Source organism: Lipotes vexillifer, unplaced genomic scaffold (genome assembly GCF_000442215.2).
Source record: "Lipotes vexillifer unplaced genomic scaffold, Lipotes_vexillifer_v1.1 scaffold809, whole genome shotgun sequence".
Classification (NCBI taxonomy): domain Eukaryota; kingdom Metazoa; phylum Chordata; class Mammalia; order Artiodactyla; family Lipotidae; genus Lipotes; species Lipotes vexillifer.
Genome location: NW_006788521.1, coordinates 2496014 through 2521664, shown reverse-complemented (window position 1 = coordinate 2521664; position 25651 = coordinate 2496014). Strand labels below are relative to the sequence as shown.

Below are 25651 nucleotides of genomic sequence, written 5' to 3'. Positions count from 1 at the left end.
ATTCCTGGCTACCATTGTCCCCTTAGTAAGTTTCGGTTTCCACATTTCATATTTGGAATTGTATTTTATTTTTTCCCTTAAAACCTGACCTTGTGGTCATCGAGCTGCCCCCAAACACGCCTCCTGGGAGGGTCTCAACCACCACACTTACCTCAGCCACAGTTAAAAGAGGGAGATTACAATCACAAGTTTCCTAGCTTTACAAAGTGAAAAAAGATTACCATAAGGGTAAAGGACTCTGTATTTGAAGGTGATCTACAAAGACCAAGAATTAACACAATACATACCTAATTATGGGTGGGTCCCATGTCTTGACTCTAATCCTGGGTTGACAATTATCCATCATAGAGTTTATCTAGATCCTCGCCTTGACCCCAAACTTGACGGGAAAGCACCTTTTTAATTCACCTTAAGTCCTTATCAGGGCCTCTGATCCACCCACAGGAGGGGGTGAGATATCTGGCTCAGGATGACAAGGCCCAGCTGAGGTCAAGGCCCCCCTGCTGTCAATGCAGGTCTCTGCCTAACCATGGAAGCAAGAAGAGACCTTGTCGCTCTCCACAGAAGGAGGTGACCAGCTGTTCTGGTTTGTCCAGGATGCGTGTGGGGTGGGTATTCCTGGGATGCAGGGCTTTCAGTGCTAAAATCAGTAAAGTCTCAAGCAAAAAGGGAAAAGATGGTCACCCTGCTGAAACCGTGCAACTCAAATTGGGACTTGAACCTGGACAAACCCAGATTGGGACTTGAACCCATGGCCTTTAAAAAAAAAAAAATTATTTATTTATTTATGGCTGCGTTGGGTCTTTGTTGCTGCGCGCAGGCTTTCTCTAGTTGCGGCGAGCAGGCTTGTCATTGTGGTGGCTTCTCTTGTTGTGGAGCATGGGATCTAGGCACACGGGTTTTAGTAGTTGTGGCTCGCGGGCTCTAGAGCGCAGGCTCAGGAGTTGTGGCGCACGAGCTTATAGTTGCTCCGCGGCATGTGGGATCTTCCTGGACCGGGGCACGAACCCATGTCCCCTGCATCGGCAGGCGGACTCTCAACCACTGCACCACCAGGGAAGCCCGAACCCATGGTCTTTTAATTGAGATCACACACCTGGTCTCAGGACTTAATGAAGCTCAGGTTCTTGATGTGTTGTCACAGGACGAATTCAGTGAGAGACAAAGTGATAGGTAAGAAGTAGGTTTATTTAGAGAGAAACACACTCCACAGGTGGAGTGTGGGCCATCTCAGGTGAGAGGCCCTGAAATATGGGGTGGTTAGTTTTTATGGGCTGGGTAATTTCATAGACTAATGAACAAGAGGATTATTCCAACTATTTTGGGGAAGCGGTGGAGATTTCCAGGAACTGGGCCACCATCTGCTTTTTGAACTTTGATGGGTGGGCTCAGAACTGTCATGGCGTTGGTGGGTGTGTCACTTAGCTAATGAATTACAATGAGCGTATGAGGTTCAAGGTCTACGGGAAGTCGAATCTTCTGCCATCTTGGACCTAGTTGGTTCTAACCAGTTTTTGTCATGTTCTATTATGCCATTCTTTTAAAGGTTGTGCCCTGTTCCCTTCCCTCCTGTTCCACTGCCACCTATCATAGAGGCCTCCAGAAAACTTTTACCCTATTTACATGCAACGATTCTACAGTAAGTCACTAGTAGCCTTGACTCTGACAACTTGCTGTGAGACAGAAGGCTCTAGAACGAACTTCTTAAAGAGCCCAACATCCTGAACCAAAGAACAGAACACCTCAAAGCAGAAAAATCCATGGTCTGTAAAGTGCTTATTCTGTGCAGGGTAAAGGGGCAATTCAGTCACTGTTCTCCACACGTGTACACTTCTCAGGGAAATGGCTGAGAGTAGGAAAGGATGAGATGCCACGATCTTAGCTGGCTGCTAAAGCACAGGGCAGTGGTTTGTAACTTTGAACGCACATTAGAATCACTTGAATCAGGTCACTGGGTATGGGACCCAGGCAGCAGCTCTGTCCAACACCGAGTCTCTAGTCACACATGGCTTCTAAATTGAAATCAATTAAAATGAATTGAAATGTAAAATTTGACTCCTCAGTTGCACTACCATTTCAAGTGATCAAGAGACACACGTGGCTACCGGGTACCCAACTAAACAGTGTAATTATAGGACATGTCCACTGTGCCCATGTGACCTTGGGCCAGTTACTTAATGTGTCTATTTCCTCACCAGTAAAATCAGGCATAACAACAAATAACAGCTAACACATTGCTTATTATATGTGAAGTATGTTCCAGGTACTAACTTGACCCTGATAGCAATCTGGTTAAGTACAGGTGTTAGAGAACCATTGACTGAAAACACCCGCCCTGGCCAGGAACGAAAATGACCGCTTGCAAGAGTTATCTCACAACAGGAGGTGTCCCAATAAGGAATATGGAACTAACAAGCTACTGCCAGACAGAAGAATTCAGGAGGGGCCAAAAGGAGGGAGCAGACGCCAGCCTATAATATATCCTACCAACCTCCCAGAAACTTTCGTGCTGGAATCAATCTTGGCTGAGAGATGTGCGCCCCCAGGAAGGACCCTGAGTCAGACCAAATGTGGACACAAGCAAGATGACTGTCCAGAGACAACCTGGAAACTAACCTCATTATCATAAAACCTGAGACTGCGATCCATGTGGCAGAGCAATTCTCCTGGGTTCCCTTACCCCACTGCTCTCCGCCTGGGTGCCTCTTTCCAATAAAGTCTTTTGCTTTGTCAGCCCATGTATCTTCTCAGACAATTCATTTCTGAGTGTTAGACAAGAGCCCACTCTTGGGCCCTGGAAGGGGTCCCCCCTCTTCCTGCGACATTATTATCACCCCATTTTTACAAATGTGAAAACTGGGGCACAGATAGGTTAAGTAACGTGCCCAAAATCACACAGCAAGTAGGCGCCTGAGCTGGGATCCAGAACCGAGCTGCTTAGTCCTGGGTCCACACTCTCCCACAGGGCTGCCCTGAAAATTAGATGAGATAATCCTCCCAGTACATGGAGCAATGCCAGTGCATACTTAGTCCTCAACAGATGTTTGCTGTGAAGACCGTTGTGGTCCCAACGTTTACAGGACATTAAGATTTGATTTAGTACATGACAGGTACGTGCTGAGGGCCCAACATTTTGGGGATCTGAGTAAAAGTCCCAGACCAGAAAGTGCAAAGCAGCCCGCTAGGTGCAGTGTTCCGACCCTCGGTGCTCACCACATTGATGAGGCACGTGAGAAGCTAACTAACAATCCCTGTGGATTCAGAAGAACCCGGAGAGGAAAGGCATTTATTTGTGCGTGTCTCTGGCGGGGCTCTCCAGGGTACAAAAGCCCGAAGCCTCCTAGACCTTCCTTCCCTTAGTTCCAAAGGGCAGATTCAAACAGTTACTAACCAGGGAGATGAGAGAATGCAGAAACAAAGGAAAAGCAGTCAAACAAAAGTGCAGCGATAAAGCAGAGTTCTGCTTCATCCTCAAGGGATATACGGGATATACATAACAATACATCTTTGAGTTTTTCTACGGAACTAAGGTCCTCACCTAGGAGGATGGTAACTCCAGGTTAGGCGGGAGATTCCTGGAACACCACCCTGTTACCTCACCACCAACCAATCAGAAGAAAGTCACACACCCTGCAGCCCTCACCCCGGATTTTGCCTGTAAAAACTCTTCCCTGAACACCACGGGGGAGTTTGGGTCTTTTGAGCGCGAGCCCCCCCAGCCCCATTCTCCTTGCTCAGCCCTGCAATGAACTTTCCTCTGCTCCAAACTCCGACATTTCGGTTTGTTTGGCCTCACTGTGCATGGGGCACACGGACTTGGGTTTGGCAGCAGAGACCAGCAGCCTCGCTCAGTCCTGTGCTGTGGGGCCTGAGGGTCTTGGTAGGAGTGTGGGGCGAAGGGCAGAAGGGCAGAGGAAGCCCTTTGGTTCTCTCCATGGGCACGGCTTTCCCAGGCAGGAAAGCAGAACCGTGCTGCCTGGGGACGCCCCCACCCCCACCAGGCCTCAACCGCCTGGGGCCCATCAGCAGTGGAGGCTGAGGCACCCTGCAGCCAGCATGGAACAACAGTCCTCTTTCCAGGTTCTCTCTGCCTCGAGCACCCTCCCACCTCTCTCTTTATCACCCCTCCTCCAGCTCTGTGGTCCTTCTGGTCCAGCACAGATGCCTCCCTACAGGCCCACAGGAAATACAGGCTGAGTCAGAGAGAGCGCCAAGAAAATGCCTCTTTCCTCCTGATGAGATTAGGCCCGAGGGAGCACCTCCCCTCCTGACATCTGACACTGCCCAGAGCCAGGTGCCTGGGCCCCCAGGAGGAGCAGGGCAACTCCTGAGATGACCTGGCCTCCCCTGCCCGCCGGCGCCCTTGCTCTTGACCCTTTCCTCAAGCTGTGTGAGGCCTGGCCAGCCTTTTCTCTCCGTGACTCCATTTCTCCTCCACCCCAGCCCAGGCCTCCTACCCTGCCCTCACCCTGACTCTGTCATTTCCCTTAAGACTCCCCCCAGCCCCAGGTCCCCTCTGTCCTTAGGATAAAGCCTTCGGCTGGACTTGGGTTCTGAGGCCCCTGCACATTCCCTGACGGCCTTCCCCTCATCTCCACACACCTGCCCTTTGAGCCACACTGGTTTATCTGCTCTCCCCTCAAAGCGTTGGCTTTCCCAGACACCCCATCTTTGCTCACACCCCTTCTCTCTGCCTAGAGCCAAGTCAGCCCAGACCAGTCTGAGCTGGTAAGTCAGCCCAGGTAAGTCCAAGGTTGGCACTTAGCTGGGTTCCTAGGATGCCCCCTCCTCTCACTCCACCTTCCTGGGCCCGGCTCAAATAGAACTGACTCCAGGGGGTTTCCCAAGTTCCAAGGCCTGAGCGATCTCTCTAGCCTATGAGGTCCCCCATCCTGAGACACAGGGAGGGGAAAGAGGAGGCAACTGGTTCAAATCCCGGACCCTCATTTGTCTCTGGGCCCCAGCATCCTCATCTATAAAAGAGTACCCTCGGATCTACCTCACGGGGCCTTGTCCAAGATTAAATGAGGTAACAGATGTAAAATGCTTTGCACGTGTCTGGTACTGTTACTGAACACAAGTTCGTGTGCCTGACACACAGCGAGGCCAAAGCAACCAAAACGTCGGAGTTTGGAGCAGAGAAAGGTTTATTTCAGGGCCAAGCAAGGTGGCTTGTGCTCAAAACCCCCAAACTCCCCAATGGTTTTGGGGCAGAAGTTTTCATAGGCCAAATTTGGGGCGAGGGCTGCAGGGTGTGTGACTTTCTTCTGATTGGCTGGTGGTGAGGTAACAGAGCAGTGTTCCTGAAATCATGTGCTCAGCCGAAAGTTGCCACCCTCCACCTGGGTGGGGCTCTTAGTTCCTGCAGAAGAGCCCAAAGATATTGTTAGGTATATCCCTTGAGGAGGAACCAGGATCCTGCTTTAATCACTGCAGTATAGTTTCTTGACTGTTCCCCCTTTGTTTCAGCATTCCCTATTTCCCTGGTTAGTGGCTTTTTGAATCTGCCCTTTGGAACTCTGGGAAGGTCTAGGAGGCTGAAGCCTTTACCCTGCAAGTAAGAAACAGGGGACCCGGAAAGGCTTTTGTGCCCAGGAGCCCCACAGGGTCCCCGCTCGGTTTCAGTACTAAGTAGAAGGTCAGCTGATGGATACTCCCTTCCCTTCCTCCTGTCCTGCTCCCTGTGTTTCTCCCATCTTTCTTCCATCTATCCATCCAACCATCCATTGGACTGTCAACGCCAAATGGTTCTCTCCCTTCAGCTTTGCCCACCCACAGGCCAAACCACACAGGCAGGCACCCAGGGGGAGACTGACTTGGCTCCTGGATTGAGCTTTCACTCACTCCACCAGCCTTTCCTGAACACCCCTTCTGAGTACTAGGAGCCAGGGACTGGGCCTGTCTCTTCCACAGCAGGCTTGCTGGTCAGGTTGGAGAGTCCTAATTCTGATGCCAATTTGCTACATGACCTTGGGCAAACCTTGTCCCCTTCTCGGGTTTTGTTTGTCCACCCATAAGATGGTAACGCCTCTGCCCTACCCACCTGTTAGGACAATTCGCTGAGGGCTCTGCAGCCCGCATGTGCCAGACCCGGGGGGCCCGTGAGGGCAGTGGGACTGCCTGCCTGGCAGCTGCCCCAGTCCTCAGAGCTGTTCCTGCCTTGACCCTCTGGAGACACAGAGCAGGCCTTCTTCCTGTTTATTCCCCCTGATCAGGTCCTGACCAAAACTCCACGAAGATTTATTGCCCCACAATTTCCTTATCTGTGAGTTTCGAGAGACAAGGGTCACGGAGACTTTTTAAAGATGCCTCCCAGAGGTTGAAAATCTGGCAGCTCCACTTCCTGCTTACTGTCCATTCTCTGGCAGAACTTCTGGATCTTTCTTTGGACAGAGAGGGACACTGAGAAACAAAGAGGGAAGGTGCCTTGTTTAGAGCCCCACAGCGATCCTGGAGTAGGGCTGAAGCCCTCAAGCTCTGTTCTGGGATGGGCACCTGGCCAGGGAGCCTGAATTCTGTCGTCAGTGGACCTACAAATCAGCTCTCACCCTGCCCTGCTGCAGGGACCTGGGGCCCAGAGTGAGTTCAGGCAGCATCACTGGGACCTTCTGTGAGTCCAGCCTGTGCTAGGTACCGTGGGGCAGAGGCAGGAACGATCCTTACCCCCCAGGAGCCCAGACTGATGGGAAAGGCCAGCAAACTCAATTTGGGGTAGCAGGGAGATTGAAACCTGGCGAGTGGGTAAGGGCTGCCAGGAGGCTGTGTTTGAGCTAAGCCTTCAAGGCTGAGCAGAGTGAGCCCAGGACAGAGTAGGGACGGCACTGCAGGTGGAAGGCTCTGCACTGAGCCACGTGGTGAGGGGTGGTCAGGCAAAGGCATATCCAGGGAACCCAAGGGTCCCATTCAGCTGGGGCCTGAGCAAATGCAGAGGAGCAATGAGGGCCGTGACTGGAAAGGTGCCGGGGCAAGGCTCTGAACGCTAGCTGAGCTGGCACCTGAGACCACGGAGGGAGGTGTCAAAGTCTATAACCAGGGTGTGACCTGTCAGGGCTGAGGTGGATATAGCCCCTGTCATTAGGGAGGGCAAGTATTTTCTTTCCTCAGCTGTGGGCTGTGTCTAAGGAAGAAATAAGTGGGTTCATTTCATGCCCAGCTCCAATCTGCTGGAGGGGCTGTGGAATGTGGTGAGAGGAGGATGATTCTGAGGCCGTCCTTGTCTGGACTCAGGAGGAGAGAAGCCTGACTGATCGGGGAAGAGCTGGCGGATGGCTGACCAGGAGTCAAGGCCTGATGTCCCTCCACAGATCTCAGCTCTTTGAGAGAAACATGGAGCTGGGAAGCCCGGCCTCAAGGCCCATTCCTGGGCCACTTCTCAGCAGCTGGGGTTTTAGATCAGAAAATAGCTTCCTTTCATCATTCAACCCACTTCCCTGTGGGAAGAGTCCCCAGGTATGACTGAGGGCTGCCTGCTCCTGCCCGAGCCTGGGCAGCCCAACCCTCCATTTCCTGGACCAGCCACACAGGAGGGTGATGGGAAATTCCCAACTGCTTCTCCCCAACCTGTGTATAAACCTGGAGATAAATGCCACTGTGCAGCCTGAATCAATTCCCCAGGCAGTGTCTGCAACAGATGCCAGGAGAGGATGGTGAGGACTTCTCCCCATTTCCGGCCTCTCTGGGCTCTGCCCACATCTCTTCAGGCTGGGCCTGCAGGCCAGGGAGGGCAGGAGGGTGGGAGGTTCACTGGAGGACGAAGAGTACAGGAAAGATGTCAGCACCCCGGGCTGAAGAGGCACTTCTGCCCCGAGACTGACTCTGCCAGGACTGGTGACAGTATCTCATTTACACTTTGCAAGAATCTCTCTCAACAGTGGGTCTCAAACTTGAGAGCACATCAGGGGCCCCTGGAAGGCTGATTAATACGTAGACTGCTGGGCCCATCCTAGAGTTTCTGATTCAGCAAGTCTGGGGTGGATCCTGAGAATTCTGCATTTCTAGCAAGTTGCCAGGTGGCACTGATGCAGCTGGTCCAGGGACCACTCTGAGAGCCACTGCTCTACAGCCCTGCTGTGTGATTTACAAAGTCCTTCCCGTTGACTATTCCATTCACTCCTCACAGCCGCCTTGGGGTGGGGAGAACTATCCCCACTTCCTGGATGCAGCGAGCTGCACTCAGCTCAGAGCGACGGAGGCACTTTCCTGAGGTTACACAACTAGTGGGAACCTGACCTCCAAAGGCTCTGTGAGCACACAGCCAGTTCCTAACTCGGGGCCACTTGGGGCTGTGATCCTGGGATTTCTCTCTCCAAGATTCTTTTAAATACACAAACGCAGGCTCAGGCCAGCACTCAAAAATCGTGCAGGTATTCCCACGACAGCTTCACCACCTGAACAGCAGGCATGGAGGGCAGGTAGTCAAGACACAGGATTCAGAGTTAGAGACCCGGCTACCAACCCAACTCAGCTTCTCTAAGTCTCGGCACCACATGGCACCTACCTCTGGCCGGGCTGCTGTGAGATGAGGCAAGTCGTGGAACAGAGCCTCTAGCCTTGGCACACAGTGAGGCCTCAACAAACCAGTGGGCCCAGACAAGAGCCAGGGTGGGGGGAGTGGGAAAGATATCAAACCTCTCTGTGCCTCAGTCTCCTTATCTGTAGACTAGGGTCAATAACAGAACCTACCTTATAGGGGAATCATAACGATTCCATACAGTTACCCATTTACATTGCCTTAGAGCAGTGCCTGGCATGGGGCAAGTCATATGTTAGTGTCCTACATACGGTTCCTTTGCTAAACATGATATTTTAGCACTGAATGCACATTTTTCATCCATACATGTAAGCAAACCATTAAAGAATAGAGTAGGCTACGGTGAAGTCAGAATTAAAAAATCATGGCGGGATGACTGCACAACAGTGTGAATGTGCTTCATGCCACAGAATGGTATACCTAAAAATGGTTAAGGGCTTCCCTGGTGGTGCAGTGGTTGAGAGTCCGCATGCCGATGCAGGGGACACGGGTTCGTGCCCCGGTCCGGGAAGATCCCACATGCCACGGAGCGGCTGGGCCTGTGAGCCATGGCCGCTGAGCCTGCGCGTCCGGAGCCTGTGCTCCGCAACGGAAGAGGCCACAACAGTGAGGGGCCCGCGTACCACAAAAAAAAAAAAAAATGGTTAAAATGATAAATTTTATGTTTTGTATATTTTACCACAATAAAAAAAAAAGAAAAAGGAAACAGCAGCACTGAGGACTTCCCTGGTGGCACAGTGGTTAAGAATCCACCTGCCAACTCAGGGGACATGGGTTCGAGCCCTGGTCTGGGAAGATCCCACATGCCACAACTAAGCCCATGTGCCACACCTTCTGAGCCTGTGCTCTAGAGCCTGCGAGCCACAACTACTGAGCCCGCGAGCCACAACTATTGAAACCCGCGTGCCTAGAGCCTGTGCTCTGCAACAAGAGAAGCCACTGCAATGAGAAGCCCGCGCACCGCAACAAAGAGTAGACCCCGCTCTCTGCAACAAGAGAAAGCCCGTGTGCAGCAATGAAGATCCAATGCAGCCAAAAATAAATAAAATTAAAAATTGATTAATTAAAAAAAAAAAAAAGAAACAGCAGCACCAAGCTAGATCAGTACCCAGCTCTCCTGCACTCCTTCACTGGCTCCACCTCTGCTTCCATGATTGTTTCCCCAGGGAGCACCTGCTTCTTTTAATCCTCCCTGACCCCTGGCCTTAGAGTCAGTCCCTGACATGACCTCAGGGGGTGGGGGGGCAGGTTGGTTGCCCCCTTCACCCTTTTACTCGTGGCTAGTCAGGGCCTTCTCTGCCTAGGCCTCCTGCAGAAGGGGCCCTGCAGGGTGATGATCCTCGCCCCTCCTTCAGGCACCTTCAGGACCGCCTCGACCTTCTCCCTGGCAGAGGGTGGCTTTTCCCATCATCTTCCCTTTGGCTTGCTTGCCCTCTCTATAGAGCTGCCTCTGTTCCTTGTGACGAAGGAAGGGGCCCCTTAAGGGAGCAGTGCCCACAATAACCAGCACGTACTCCCACCAGGCTTCAGCTGGGAGCCCTGCTCTGTAGAGCGATGGTGCACAGATATCCTGAGATCAGGGGCCCAGCTCCATTCTGCTCTGCCCTCGTCGGCTGTGTGATCCTGCTCAAGTCATTGTCCCTCTCTGTGCCCCTGGGCCCCATCCATAAAATGGGAATGTGCATCCCTGCCTGAAACCCTCCTGAGGCTTTGGGAGACTCTGAAGGGAGAATGGAGGCAAAGGCGCTTTCTTTCTTTATTACAGAGGACACTCGAGATCAATATGACAACGTCGACAATGTCGAGAGGTGGCATAGCAGTGGTTACAGACATAGTCAGGAGCCCACCTGCTGGGCTCAAACATCAGTCCCACCTCATACCAGCCGAAAGACCCTGGACAGGTGAGTCAGCCTCTCTAGACCTCAGGTTTTCCATCTATAAAATGGGGTGGTAATAGTAAATGAGTTCATACCTGACAAGCATTTACAACACTGCCTGGCACATGGTAAACGCAAGGTAAATTCAAAATAAGTAATCACAGCAACACCATGGGATAGACCTAGAGAGTATTATGCTTAGTGAAATAAGTCAGACTGAGAAAGGCAAATACTCTATGTTATCACTTATATGTGGAAGGTAATAAAATAAAACAAACGAATGTATACAACAAAACAGAAATGGCCTTACAGACATAGAGAACGAACTAGTGGTTACCAGTGGCGAGAGGGAAGGGGGAAGGGGGTGATATGGGATTAAGAGATACTAACTACTATGTATAAAATAAATAAGCATCAAGGATACATTGTATAGCACAGGGAAATATAGACATTATTTTGTAATAACTTTAAATGGAGTATAATCTATCTATAAAAATACTGAATCACTATGTTGTACACCTGAAACTAATAAAATATTGTAAACCAACTACACGTCAATAAAAAAAATTTTTTTAAATAAGTAATAATGGTAACTTCTATTGACTGCTCACTATAAGAAGGCACGGTTTTAAACTATTTACCTGTATTAATGGATTGAAATGAATATTGGGCTTCCCTCGTGGCTCAGCGGTTAAGAATCCGCCTGCCAATGCAGGGGACACGGGTTCGAGCCCTGGTCCAGGAAGATCCCACATGTCGTGGAGCAGCTAAGCCTGTGCACCACAATTACTGAGCCCGCGTGCCTAGAGTCCATGCTCTGCAACAAGAGAAGCCACCGCAATGAGAAGCCAGTGCACCGCAGCGAAGAGTAGGCCCCGCTTGCCACAACTAGAGAAAAAGCCCGTGTGCAGCAAGGAAGATGCAACACAGCCAAAAATAAATAAAATGAAATGAATATTTAGGACTTTGAACAGGGCTTACAGATTAAACCAGAAGCACAAAGTGCCCATGTTCCTTTTCTCTTCAGAGAGGCGACACCTAAAGATCTAAAGATTCAGGAGTGATTCAGGGGTCATCTGTGCTGGGAGGCATGAAAATCCCCTTAACTGGATGAAAACAGAGGAAGCCTTATGCCCTTCCCCCAGCCCTCAGTGCTGATTTAGAGCCTGAAGCTCTAATTCTCGTCTAATCTAATTCTCAGCCAGACCCACTAACCTCCTCTCTCAAATGATCTTATTACATCTGGGGGCAAGAAACAGACACAATAACCCAGGACTGCCCAGGGTCAGGGACCCAGGGAGGCATGCAGCCCAGCTCTCTGCTCTCCTTTCCACACCATTCCATCTGAAAAGTCTGCATGTCTCGGCTTGTACCATTCTGCTGAAGGGAAGCTCACCCCTTCCGGGGGGCAGGAGAGCTCAACCGTTAGACTTCCTCCTTCTACTGAGCGGAAATCTACAATTTCCCCCACTGCCCTGTCTCCATCCCTGGAGCCCCACCAGCCACATCCGTTTCTCTGCCCCACAACAGCCCTTCCAGAGATCTGAGGCCCCTGCCACCTAACCCTGGGATGGCTCTGCTCCAGGTTGGGGAGTTTCTTGTGTGACTCAGTTTCCCATCTTTGCCCCATTTTGGTTGCCTCACAGTAATGCTCCAAGCTGTCCCCATCTTTCACCCAGTTTGGAGACCAGAACATACCCAAACCCTCCAGATAGGGGCAAAGAACCACTCAGTAGAGCAGGTCTCCAAAAAGATGCCAGACTTCACATCTCAGAAAAGCAGCACTGGCCAGACCCCCAGAGACCACGAGGTACGAAAGGGGAAACTGAGTCAGCACGCCCAGGGCCACACACACAGGGCAGACCAGGAATGGGATCCAGGTCTCCAGCACTCCCAGCCCAGGAGAGTCCTCTAAGACACGGAACAAAGTCTCCTTTGATCCTGTGCCTGGATACGGTGTCAAATATTTTGCTTCTTATCTGTGCTGCTGTTCTCAGAGGAACAAATTCCAAGGATGGCTGGGGACGAAGGTCTTCTAATTGTGAGGCCGAGGGTCATTCACCCTAGCTGGGCCCTCCTGAGGCTCAGACCTTTGAAAGGTGGGCTGCGTTTCTCCAGAGTGTGGTTCAGGCTGGGAAAGATGGGGCTCGTTGGGGTCAGGAGAGGAGACAGACCCCAAGTCTTTGCTGCTAGAAAGGCCAGTAGAGCATGAAGGGTAAACTGAAGCACATCAACTCAACCCATATTTTCCAAGTCCCCAGTTGGAGACAGACCCCCATCCTGGGCTCTGTGGGCCCAGAGGTAGCCATGGAGTCTTTGCCCTGGGAACGGGTAGAAAACTGGAGAAATCGCATCTCACTCGAGCAAAGTATGATCAGGTGGTGGTGTGTCAGAAGTGGCAGCAGCATAGAAAAGACCAGGAAGTTACAGCAGTGGGTCCCAAACTGTTTTGATCATTTACTCCTTCCAAAGGGAAAAACATCGAGCTCACCGACCCCAATATATTATATTATATACAAGTAACCATCACCTGTAGACATAAGGTATAATATACACAAGAGGCGAGATTCATCATTAACCAGAGTGACTGTAAATCTCTATTTCAAATAGTGTCCTCCCACACACAAAAAATCTTGCGCTGACTTCTTGTCTCATGTTTTTTTTTTTCCTTGCCTTGTGGCTGACTGAAGTGATAGTGCTGGAAAGCCAAGTGTTAATTCTCACATTGTCTTGTCCCCATGCTCTAGCATTATCAGAATTACTAACAATCCAGTATCCTCACAGAAATCTTTCAAAACCACTTGTCCATTTTGCGAGGGTTAGTTTGTTAAAACTGGTTAATATAATCCAAAAATCCAACCTGGATTAATTAGTCTAGATTAACCTGGATTAATTGACCAGTTTAATTAGTTGGGATAACCTGCCTAAAACAAACCAAAGAGTAGGATGTCCTTGTCACCCCTTTCTCAGAGACTTCTGGAGACATGAGACATGAAGCTGCCTGCCCCCTGACTGGAGAGTGTGTCAGTTTGTCTACACCTGGCAAATGTGAGCAAACGTGAATGATTTTCTTGTTTAGATGATGTTTTTTCCTGCACCCCAATGAGCATCTTGCGTACCTCACCTTGGAGGCCGCCAGAATAGAAGACAGGGAGACTCTCAGAGAAGATTTTCAGGCTGCAAGGGATGGTAGGGATCACCTAGTTTAAACCCTCACTTTGCAGGTGAGGAAACAAGGACCCAAGAAGGGATGTAACTGGTCCAAGGTCACCTAGTTGGTCAGTGGTAGATCCCAGAGAGAATGCAAATCTCTAGTTCTTGATGCTAACACCTCTGAGTCCTGGCCACAGTGGGCCCCTTCCTGGCTCTCTCACTGGGCCGTAGGCAGCTGCCTGACCTCTCACTCTCTGGGCTGCCTCCCTTGTGATGTAAGACCACCCACTGGCTCTGAGGGTGGCCGTGGGTGGCAGGGAGATATCAGCAAAGGTTACAAGTGCCATCAGGATGGGGGACATGGGGTCATCAGGTGGCCATGGTTCTGAGTCACTCTGAAGCCTCATTGGTGAAACGGGACTATTCGGGTCCAGCTGTTGTCTGAGTGCCCATGAGGGTGACATCTGTGGGCTGGGAAGTAACCCCTGAAGGGTATTACTACTGTCCTTATTACTCTGGAAGGCTCTGTTTAGGAGGGTGAGATCTGGGGTTCCCCTAGAGCCCAAGAATTCTGCCTCTGACCACCAACTGCAGCCCTGGACACCACAGGACTTGGAGCCCTGCAGCCCAGTGGTCCCCAAGGCATGCAAGCCCAGGCCTGGTAAGGTGTGGGCAGCTGTGGACATGGGTCCTGGGCCTTCTGAGGCACAGGCTGAAATCTTGCTCCTATCTCTATGGCTCTCTTTCCCCCGTGCTGGGAAGGGGAAGTGGGGGGACAAAGGCAGCAGGGAGGTGAGCAGTCACCCTGGGTGCAGACAATAAGGGGGTGTATTTGCTATAGAGAACTTAAAAACAATAATAAGAGCGACAAAAAGCCTGACTTTATTATCATTATGTGCCTATAATTCTAAACAATGTCAGTGATAAAACAGTCCTTCCTGCCAGGGTGGGTTGTTTCCACCTCCCTGCCCTTGGTATCTGGTCAGTATCTGATACTATTCCCTTTAGATTGAGCCAGACCAGACTCAGACTGTATGTTCAATGCATCCCAAAAAGGCTCAGTGTGCTTCCCATCGCCAGCCCTTGGCTTCTGTTGTTCCTTTGCCAATATCTCCCTCCCCATCACTCTGTCCAGCTGCTACAAGACTCAGCTTAGATGCTCCCTCTTCGAGGAAGTCTTCCTGCATGCAGTCCCAGCCATCCCCTAGCTGGCTACAACTCCCCTCCCAGGCTGCAGACTCAGCAGTGTCATGTTCTCAGGTTCAGAGCAAGATACAAGAAAGGAACTACCCTCTGAAATCTGGAATCCACAGCACAGAAAACCAAACCAGGGAGCCACTTCCTAGCTGTGTGACCTCAGATGAGCCCCATGACTGAAAGAGTTCCACTTGCTTCCAAAGTCACTAGTTCAAGCACCCCCTTGCTGATCACACCCTCCCCGCCTCCAGCTTCCTGGCACGTCCAGATATGACCAGCCCTTTGTCAGCACCCCCAATGGGTCAATAAAAATGGGTTCAGGCCCAAGGAGAGAGCCTTGGACCAGAGACCCCTCTCTAGGACAACATAATCCATCAAGCTTGGCTCCAGTTTTTCTGAAAGGCCAGCTTGTAGGATGGTGTCTGGGCCATGTGACATCTACACATCGTGATGCCCATTTCTTGTACCAGCAGCCTGGGACATCAGGCCAGGCCTCCCCCCACTGCAGACCTTCACCCGTGAGAACGTCCATCACTGGCCTCCTCAACCTTCTCTCCCCCATCCGCCTCCTTCTCCCTTCACTCTATTTCCTCCCCTCAGTTCCACGATCCGTCACCTCACTCTTATCAACACCATAAAATCCTTCATCCTGCTGACTTTTCCCATGTTGTCTGGCAAAACCCTGATGCTGGATGAACCAGGATATCTAAGCACTGCTGGGGAAAAAAATAGACGAAAACCAGATGAGGGCAGGAGGCAAACACAGAGTGAAGTCCTTTCCCACTACTGCTTGTCTCCCCCCCAGAACCCCTCCCTCTGCGAGTCAGGCCTTGTGAAGGGCACTGCAGACAAGCCAGATCCCAGGCATCGCCCACGTGGCCTCCTTCTCCTTGTACCCACAGCCAATCCATCGTTCATCCCACACTCCTCCACGTCCTAAACATCTCTTAAACCATCCACATAGGTCCATTCCCACAGCTACCACCTGTTCTCACTTGGTCACTTAGTCTTGGATACCAACCATCTTGCCCCTGATCTTTTCAAAAGATGGAAATCTAAGCATGCCACTCCATGGCTGTTGCTGCAGGGCCTCAAGGCTCTGGCCCACTCTACCTGTCCACACTCACCTTGCCCAGGGATCCGAGCTACAGACACTCAGTGCCTTTAATTCCTCAAAAGTCCATTTCCTCCAGCCTCAGGGCCTTTGCACAGGCTGTTTCTCTGGTCTAGCATGTTCCCCTCCCCACCCTCACCTGGTTACTTCCTACTCATCTTTCAGATCTCAGCTCAAAAGTCCTTCCCTTAGAACAGCCTTCTGCAGTGATCCTGGACTAGGCACATTTCTCTACTCTGCACACTCCTTGTGCCCCTCTTCTCCGGGTTTTGTGGGACTCTCCAGTTACTGCCCAGCTCTTCTCTGGTCTGTGAGCTCACCAGGGAAGCCCCTTTATCTGTTTTGCTCTGCTCTGGATCCCTAGCTCTGAGCTCTGTTTCACGTGCCAAAAGTGATCAATACACGAACAAAGGTCTCCTTCAAAAAATCAAATTGAAAAGTTACTATTTAGGGAATGAATGAGTGGATAAGTCTGAGTGAGGTTCTGGGATATCTGTGTGGGATAGACCTCCACAGTCTCTCTCCAGGGCAGGCCATAGGCCAACCTACTCTTGGAAATGGTCATAACAAGGATGAGCCTAATGACCCAGCCAGCAAGCTCCCAAAGCTCCTTCCTGTCCCTAAGCTCCCCAGCCCTCCTCTAGGCCCCACATTACTCAGAGCACCCAGCGTTTAACAGCCTGTTCACCAGGCATTTCTGCACTGACATACGTTTACTTTGCTGAACATTCTCACTTCCCAAGGGCCAGAGCTCAGGAGCCTTGTCTTTGTGGAGCTGGATTAGGAAAATGTGGTGGAATCCAGTTAGAACAGGGTTCAAATCCTAGCTTTACCTCTCGCTGACTGTGCGACCTTGCAAGTAACTTAACTTCTCTGGGCCCCTGTTTCCTCATCTGTAAAAAGAGGACAAGAATATCTAGCCACAAGGTTGCTATACGGATTAAATGAGTGAATATACATTAAGAATCTAGGGTGGGGGGCTTCCCTGGTGGCGCAGTGGTCAAGAATCCACCTGCCAATGCAGGGGACACTGGTTCAAGCCCTGGTCTGGAAAGATCCCACATGCCGCAGAGCAACTAAGCCCATGCGCCACAACTACTGAGCCCGCATGCCACAACTACTGAAGCCCGCACGCGCCTAGAGCCCGTGCTCCGCAACAAGAGAAACCACCGCTTCAGGCAACTAGAGAAAGCCTGCACGCAGCAACGAAGACCCAGTGCAGCCAAAAATAAATAAATAAATATATTAAAAAAATTTTTTTAAAAAGTTAGTTTAAAAAAAAAGAATCTAGAGTGGGGCCTGTCACACGTCATATATAATTGATTCTAAGACACAAGAGTTTTTAACATTTTAACATCTCTGAAACTGGGATGCAACTTATAGTTTAATTGGCTGCCCTTTTTCTTTCTTAATGGATTATAAAATAATGGTATATTATCTCACAACTGGCTGTGCCCTGCATTCCATGAAATAGGACAGTAGTTTGGTTTCTTTACTCTTTGCAAAGAGATGAGAAGGTCTGTGAGAGTCCCAGGGACCAAAGACTGAGAACACACATCACTGAGGGCAAAAGGTCTTCTGGGGTCTGGCACGCTGAGGTGGAAGCCAGAAGCATCACAGAATCTGAAGGCACAGGCTCTTCCCCAGCCTGGCGGCCTCTGGATCTGTCCCAGCTGTCCCAGTCCCACTCAGGGAGTAGCCCAAACTCCAGCAAGATCTTCATTTTTCTGGATCTGACTCTATGCTTCTGCTGATGTGGCCTGGGGCTCCTGGCTTCAGGAAGTCGGTCATAATGCTGACTGTGCTTGCAGCCATCTAAACCCCTAGTCTTTGTCCCAAGAAGAGAGTCCTGGGAACAACTCCAGAGACCCCCAGAGACCTCTCCTCCCATGTGACTCCTACATCAAGCCATCCCTGGACCCTGTCTCAACTGTTCTGGAAGACCAGCACTGAGGATACGTCCTCCAGGCCTCACCCAAGTCCTCATGCTGCAGGTGCCTCCTTAAACCCTCCAGCCTGGTGACAGCAGGCTGGTCAGATTATCATACTATCTACATTCCACTGTAACATAAATTACATACAGCCACATCTTTATAGAAATAAAATGTCTATCACACATAAAATTTCAAAATACAGAAAAAAGAAAACAAAATTTTGCCATCTAGTGATAACCAACCAGCTGGATGTGTGTCTTTCTGAATATTTTTCTGTATTTACATGTGCGTAGATCTATTCTTTCCTCATATTCAAACCAAAATGCGCTCATACCACACACTGCTCTTTTCCTTGCTTTTCCAGGCAATACAAATTTGCACACCTCCCTCTACATAGACTGGTTTCTTCCCAGTGACCTCACGGTGCTCCCCTATCCTCCATCCCTTCACCTGGCAGCTCTCCACAGTGCCTCTTGGTCAGGTCCCTGAGGCCTGATCAGGGCGCCCAGCCTCTACCAGGATGCAGTGCTTTTGGCCTGATGGGTTCCTATGGACACTTGTCCCCCCTTCCTCGGGACAGAGCTGTGACTGGATCGTAATTGCTCTCAGGGCCTCCTCAAAGCAAAGCCGTTCCCCAGAACAGAAATACTCTTGAACCCTTAAACCAAGGGGTGTGAGATGAATGGAGGCTGTCTGTCTCTGTTGGATTTGATTGTAGATCTTTCAAAACAGGCCGGACGTTCTCCTGGACCCAGATGCTGCCCTGGCATTTCCCTAACGCCTGGGGACTCCAGATATCACAGCAAACAACAATGAACAGGTGCCTGGCATTTTATAGTTCATAAAGTGCTTCCATGCTTTCTATCCAATTTTTAGGCAAAGCACGTATTTATTATCTCAATTTTATATGACTGAGGCTCAGAGAAGTGGGGCAATTTACCCAATGACCTTTCTTGCTTTCTTCCCCTTCAGAGTCTGGCCAACTCCAAATCCCACTAACAACCTGGACCAGCCGTCACCTCCTCCAGGGAGCCTCCTTAACTCCCACCCCACCCCAGGCTGCATTAGGTGACCCTCCTTGAGAGCCCACAGCTCCACGGCTTTCCTATCAGAACTGAGCCCCTGACCAGGCTGTGCGCCCTTGAAGGCAGCGATGAGTCTGGCTTATCTCCATCCTTACTCCCCAGGCATAGTAAAACCTCAATAGATGGCTGCTGGGTTGAAGATTGTTACAATTATTAAGGCAGGAAATGCTCTGCCCACTTTATGGAAGAGGACAGGGGGCATAAAGAAGGGACAGGACTTGCCTACAGAGCATGTCAATGGCCAGGTCAGGTCTCCCTCCTCAGAGGTGTGGGCTCTTTTGTTCCACTGTGTCCCTTGTTTGTAATCTTGGACTCCAAGCCACTGCCTGAGGATCATTTCCATCTCCTCTTGCACCGGCTGGGCCTCCCTGGTCGAGCCAGGTTATGAAGGAGAGCGGCGTGGAGAGGGCTCTGGCTGGGAAGGCTCAATCCCCCAGCCTGAGCCAACACCCTGGAGTGGCCCCAGGAGCAGCAACAGTAGTTGGCTCTCCACTACTGTGCCACGCCCTGTGCCAGAACTTTCCATCTACATCTCCCTTCATCCTGAAGCTGGCACCATTATGATGCCACTTTGCAGGTGGGGAGGGAAAGACCCCGGCCGAGGCTCACCCAGTGGCTGTGCTGGGTTCCAAAGCCAGGGCTGCATCCCTGGCAGCAGGCGGCCCCAGGACTTTGCTGGCACTGGAGCCAGAAATAGTCAGAGTACAAGAGACAAGTCCCAGGGGGCCTGCAGGCTTGGCAAGGTCCCGAACTCTCCCTCCCCACCCCTGGCTGCCTCCCACCCAGGGCCTGCTGGAGGGCTGAGACTCTTGGACCCAGAGAACACAGGCCTGCCCTGGAAGTGCCCAGCACTCTGTATGGGCAGGGTCATGGCACTTGCCAGCCCCCTGCTAGCTCTGGGCTCAAGGCCAGGCTGGAAGCAGCTGTCACATCAACCCTACAAATTCTCAGCTCCCTGTTTCTTCTTGGAATAAGACCTCACATATCTGCTCCCAACTGGTTGAGAGATGCTGAGCAAGGTGCCACCTTTCACTGGGCCTTACTTTCCCTATCTGTGAAAGGATGCTGGGGGTGGGGTGAGTGCGGGATGGGGGGGTGCCTCAATGGAACCCACCAACTGACATTCCAGGTTTGCCTACAGGCAACACAGCACGGTGATTAAGACCCTGAACACTGGAGCCAGATGACATGGGTCCAAATACATAACCCTGGGCGAGCTGCCCAACTTCTCTGGGCCACAGTGTCCTCATCTGAAAAATGGGGATAATAGTAGAAAAAGAAACCCAAGTAATTACAGTAAAATATTTATATTGATTATCTAAGATAAAAAGAGATGTGATTTATTTTCTGTTTTCCTCTCTTTTTTCTACATTCTCTATTATCATCAAGCACTTAGAAAAAACAAATATACTTTCTTTGTAAATTAACTTCATTGAGATATAATTTACATACAATATAATACACCCATTAAAAATAATAAGTAATAGTTTCTATTCTATAGATTCCTTTGAGGATTCGATGGGCCAGTGTATGTAAAATCTTAGATAGCGCCTGGAGCATAAGAAGCGCTATTAAGTATTTGTTAAATAAATAAGCCCAAGACCAGCCTGGCTTCCTCCTCTTCCTACTCACCTGGCCTGGACCCCTACCTCACCCCCAGCACCAAGCTTGACAGATCCTCTGCCCCCTCGTTCAATGGTTTACGCTGCCTGGGTCCAGCCTTATCATCCCAGGCCTGGACTATTTCCACAGCCCTCTCTCTGTACCCCAGAGGAATCGTGCTAACACTCAAATGTGGGGACTTCCCTGGTGGCACAGTGGTTAAGAATCCGCCTGCCAATGCAGGGCACACGGGTTCGAGTCCGGGTCCGGGAGGATCCCACATGCCGCAGAGCAACTAAGCCCGTGCGCCACAACTACCGAGCTTGCACTCTAGAGTCCGCAAGCCACAACTACGAAGCCCGAGTGCCACAAGTACTGAAGCCCGCGCACCTAGAGCCCGTGCTCCGCAACAGAGAGAAGCCATCACAATGAGAAGCCCGCGCACCGCAACGAAGAGCAGCCCCCACTCACAACTAGAGAATGCCCGCGTGCAGCAACAAAGACCCAATGCAGCCAAAAATAAAAATAAATTAAAAAAAAACAAAAAACACTCAAATGTGGCCATGCCCATAACTTGTTCAAAAGCCTTCCATGGCTCCCACTGCCCTTGACCAAAAGCCCTAGCTCCTCTATGAGACCCTGTTTCAGCAAGTTACTTAAACTCTCTGTACCTTTATCACATAAACTCTCTGTACCTTTGTCCCTTTAACTAAAGAAGAGATATACAAGTAGTACCTCCCTCAAACTTACAGGAGTCCATCATGTTGTATGAGACAGGGTACACAATCGGACCTGCGGCCTCTCTCACCTGTCTCCTCTTCCCTCGTGGCACTCTTCTCATCTGCTCTTCCTTCAACTTGTCAGGTATGGTCCTACCTCAGGGCTTTTTTCTTGCACTGGCTGTTCCCTCTCCCTGGACGGCTCTTCCCCAGGAATCAGCCAGCTCACTCCCTCACCTCCTTCAAGCCTTTGCCCAGAAGTGATTCTCAGTGATTCCCCTCACACACACCCTACTTGAAACCACAACCCCTCCTTCCATTCCCCCTCACACATTCAAAATATCCTCCTATGTTTTATTCGCTCCATCTCATTTATCACCACCTATTGTACTTAGTGTTTATTGTCTGTCTTTTTTTCCTATTAGATTGTAAGCTCTTTTAAGACAGATTTTTTTTCTTTTTGGTCTATTTTGTTTACTGTCAAGAACCCCCTTTCCCCCAAACCTAGAAGATACCTAGCGCAATGCAGGTATTTAATAAATGAAAGGCTGAATGATTACATGAATGACTGAAGCACTTAGGACAATCAGGCAGGTGGTAAGTACTCAATAAATGTTAGCTTATTATTATTGTTGTTGTTGTTGTCATTGATTCTTCGAGGTGAGGCTCCGATGTCCTTCCTACTTGACTTCTCCAAGCTTATACAGTAATCACACTGTACTAGTCCCCACCGCACCCTGCCAATCTCTCAATTATGGTAAGGAGCACAGTGCATATCTTTTTCCATTCAGGCTGAACCAAATGGCCATTTCTTGTAAGTCAAAAACAGCCAGATATTGGCCATTTCACATATAACCTAATACGTTTTGCATGGCAGCCTGCAGGCCCTTGGGAGGTACTTCAAGGCCTAATACACAGTCGGTGCCCAGTAAATATTTGTTCACCAACTCCTGGCCCTTCATAATAGGTGTGATTGCTAAACACCTGCAATCTGTTCTGAAGAAGGCAAGGCACACCCTATAGACGTAACATAATAAATGGAGGATCTTTTGCTGAATTAGTTTCCGATCCTCCTGAAAAATCTCTGTCCCCTGATATTTGGTAAAGAGGATAAAAACAAAAATACAGTAGGATCTAAAATAATCCAGGTTCTGGAACTTCCCTGGCGGTCCAGTGGTTGAGACTCCATGCTTCTGGTGCAGGGGACATGGGTTCGATCCTTGGTCGAGGAACTAAGATCCTCCATGCCAAGGGGCACGGCCAAAAACAAACAAAAAAATCCAGGTTCTGGCCATTTGGAGATAACAAAGGTCTAAGGCTGAGGGAAGCCCCTTCCCCTAGCTAGCTGCTTGCCTCTAAGGGGATTCATTTAGTGATGGGGGAGGGAGGCTGCAACCATCTTTGGTTATCCCTGTGTTCACTGCTCCTTCTAATAAAGGCTTCCTCTACAGAGATTTGCTAAGTCTAGAATGTGGGTTGTCAGAGTTCAAAGAAATTCAGCAATCACTGAATCTACCCCATTTCACATACAGGGGAAGTGAGGTACAGAAAGGGGCAGGGATTGACCTAAGGTCACACGGTGGGGTACAGGAAGAGCTCATCCTGGAATCTAGGCTGACAGGAGTCTCATGGCTTTTCCTCTGGACCACACTGCTCCTGCACTGGCCAGACTCTGGACATGGAAGCTTTAGTATCACTATTATTAAAGGTGTACTTTTTAAATGAAATGTTTATTAAGCCTCAGATAAAACACCAAGAGCTTCTTCACCATAAGATAACTTCTTGTAAGTAACAGCACTACACTCGTCTCTCTCTATAATTACTTCCTTAGGGTAAAGTCCTCAAATTAGAATTCTAGGGTCAAAGGGAAGTTAGGATCATTTTCATGGACTTTTGTAACAAACTGCCAGGTTGCTCTGCAAAATTAAATGCTACGGGAGAATCCCTATAGCTTTGCCAGCATAGATGTTTATCCTTTTATATTTATTTCTGCTAATTTTATAGGAATAAATACAGATTGCTTTCATTTACTATGTGGTATGTGTTTCCAAACACACACACACACACACACACACACACACACTGTTTCTGGAATCAAGATCGCTGGGCTTGGTTGCTCATCTGCTGTGTGACCTTTGACAAGTCACATCCCCTCCAGGGATAGGGGATACCTATCTGTCAAATGAGGGGATTGAATGGGATGATTTCTTAAGATCCCTTGCAGTTTAGATATTCCATAATTCCATAATTCCATTTTAAAATTATTGGCATAGGATGACTTTTTAATAACCAGAATTTGCTATACCTCTAAATCAAGGCCTAAATAGCTTGGACTAGTAGAGCAGGAAAACAGAGCCCAGATTATATGCAGGTAGAGATGACAGGAGACATAGGTAGCACTTAAGCCTGTGCATCGGAGCTATGCTCAAGTGACAGCACATATACTTAGTCTGCTTTTACGACAGGATAATAACACTTGTTTGTGGTCTAGCTTCAAGTTCTGTGCAGCTCCACCATGGCCAGAAGGTAAGGTCATGGTCACTCTACTTTGGCCCTAGAGTCCCAGACTTGCAGTCAAAGGCAGCTCACCCCCAGCAAGTGCTCATTCAGCCTCTGCTCACAACCTCTGAGGACACAGTGCTCACTACCTGCCCTGGCAGTGTCTCCCTTCTTTTGGCTGTAAGAAAGCTCCTGGGTGAGGGGCAGGTCACGAGGGGGGACAAGAGAGACCAGAAGGCCCAGTCCTCATTCTCAGAAACTACTCCCTCAATCAGGGCAGGCAACAGAAGACAGGGAAGAACACGCATGGGCTGGAAGGCCTGGAGAGGGGCTCCTCTGGCTCCTTCTCTCACTCCAGACCTCTAAGGTAGCTGCTAACCCAAGGGTACAGGGGACACATTCCAGTCCTGATGACAGTGGGTTCTGAATAAGCTCCAGGCTGACTACTGCCTGCTCTGGGGCAGACACCTCAGCTCCCTCGTCTTGCCTTTGCTCCCTAAGGCTCTGACAGGAGAAACAATGCTGGATCTGGGGCTGTTTAGCCCTGAGGTAAACTTATTTCAGGGACCAGATGATTGCCTCGGGGTGGGGGATGGAGGGGTCAGATATTGTCTGTGTGCTCGGAGCAGGACTAGTAGATTCTAGCTCTGTTTACAGCTAGTGAGATTCCCATAACAAGGGGTGTGCAATGGGACAGCAGGACCTTCCAAAGGAGATCTGACCAAGGGGCTGGGCCAGATGCCAGAGGTCTTCTTCACCCAGAGAGCCTGGAGCCACAGTCCCTCAGACATCTGCTCTGTCCCAGACCGAACCCCACTCAGACATGGCTCTCTTGGCACTGTAGCCCCTCTGGGGTCCGTGTGTGGACAAGCCATCCCTATCACACCAGGCTGGGACGTAGAGCTGGGCGTCAGCACTGGTGGGGAAGGGATGGGGAAGGGATGGGGAAGGGCATGTTCCACACCATTCCCTAAATACAGGTGCCTGCATGGGTCTGGTCTAGGCAAGTCTGTGGCCGAGGGCCCCACCACCTCCAACCCAGGGCTCCCCTAGCCCCAGACCGGGAGGCAGACTTGGCAGGCAGACTCTGACCGCCCCACCCTACATGCCCAGACCGGCTCGATAGGGACTTGGGGGTGTCCCCCCCCCCCGCTTCCTGTTTCCTGTACAGGGAAGCTGAGGCCCAGCAGGTTACTCAGCCAGGAGAGGGAAGAGGTCCCGACACAGGTCCCGCGAGGCACCCAGGCCACTAATGGGGGGGACTGTCGGGACCGACTCGCCAGAGCCAGCATAAGAGGCCCTCACTGCGGGTGGGCTGTGCAGACATCCAGGCCCCTCGCCGTCGGGAGGCTGGAGCTTGAGGCGGCCCCTCCCAAGAGCCCAGCGAGGAACGGGCCACCACTGGGCCCGCTGTCCCGATGGGGAAACTGAGGCCTGGAGAGGAGCAGTGCTTTGTGCAAGGTCACGCAGAGGGGCTGGAAGCCAGGTACCCCGAGCCCCGCCGGGTCCCCTGCGGTGCGCCGAGCCCCAGCATCCCTCCCCGGGCACTGCAGCCCGGAGGCGCAGCGCGCACACATCGCACCGACAGGGAAGGTATGGCCGGTGGCCCGGGGCCGCCCTACCTTGATGACTGCCGCGCAGGTGGCTGCGGCGGCCGCGTCCGGCTCCTGCTCCGCGCTCCTCGCTGCCCGCCGAGTCCCGGCTCCCAGCGCCGCCTCCTCCCTTCCTAAGCACTGCAGGCGGGGCCGGTGGGCGGGGCAAGGGCCCGGCACAAGCCCCGCCCTCGCGCTCCGCGAGCCCGCGGGGCAACCACTGCTTCCTCACGCTCCTCGCCGCGCTCCGGGCCCCCCGGGGCTGGTGTCGGGGCGCGCACACGCGCACAGAACGGGCGCGCACACCGGCGCGCGCTCGCCGCAGTGACTGGGGCGGGCTGCCCCGCGC

General features: G+C 50.9%; 1 protein-coding gene across 1 annotated transcript in view; it reads right to left on the bottom strand.

Annotated features, from left to right (window-relative positions):
* CORO2A (coronin 2A) overlaps positions 1 to 25405 on the bottom strand; it is a 57839-nt gene extending 32434 nt beyond the window's left edge. Inside the window, exon 1 of the mRNA XM_007461657.1 lies at positions 25333 to 25405. The gene's annotated coding sequence lies outside the window, so the exon portion shown is untranslated. The remainder of the gene's footprint in view (positions 1 to 25332) is intronic.
* Positions 25406 to 25651: the final 246 nt, after the last annotated feature.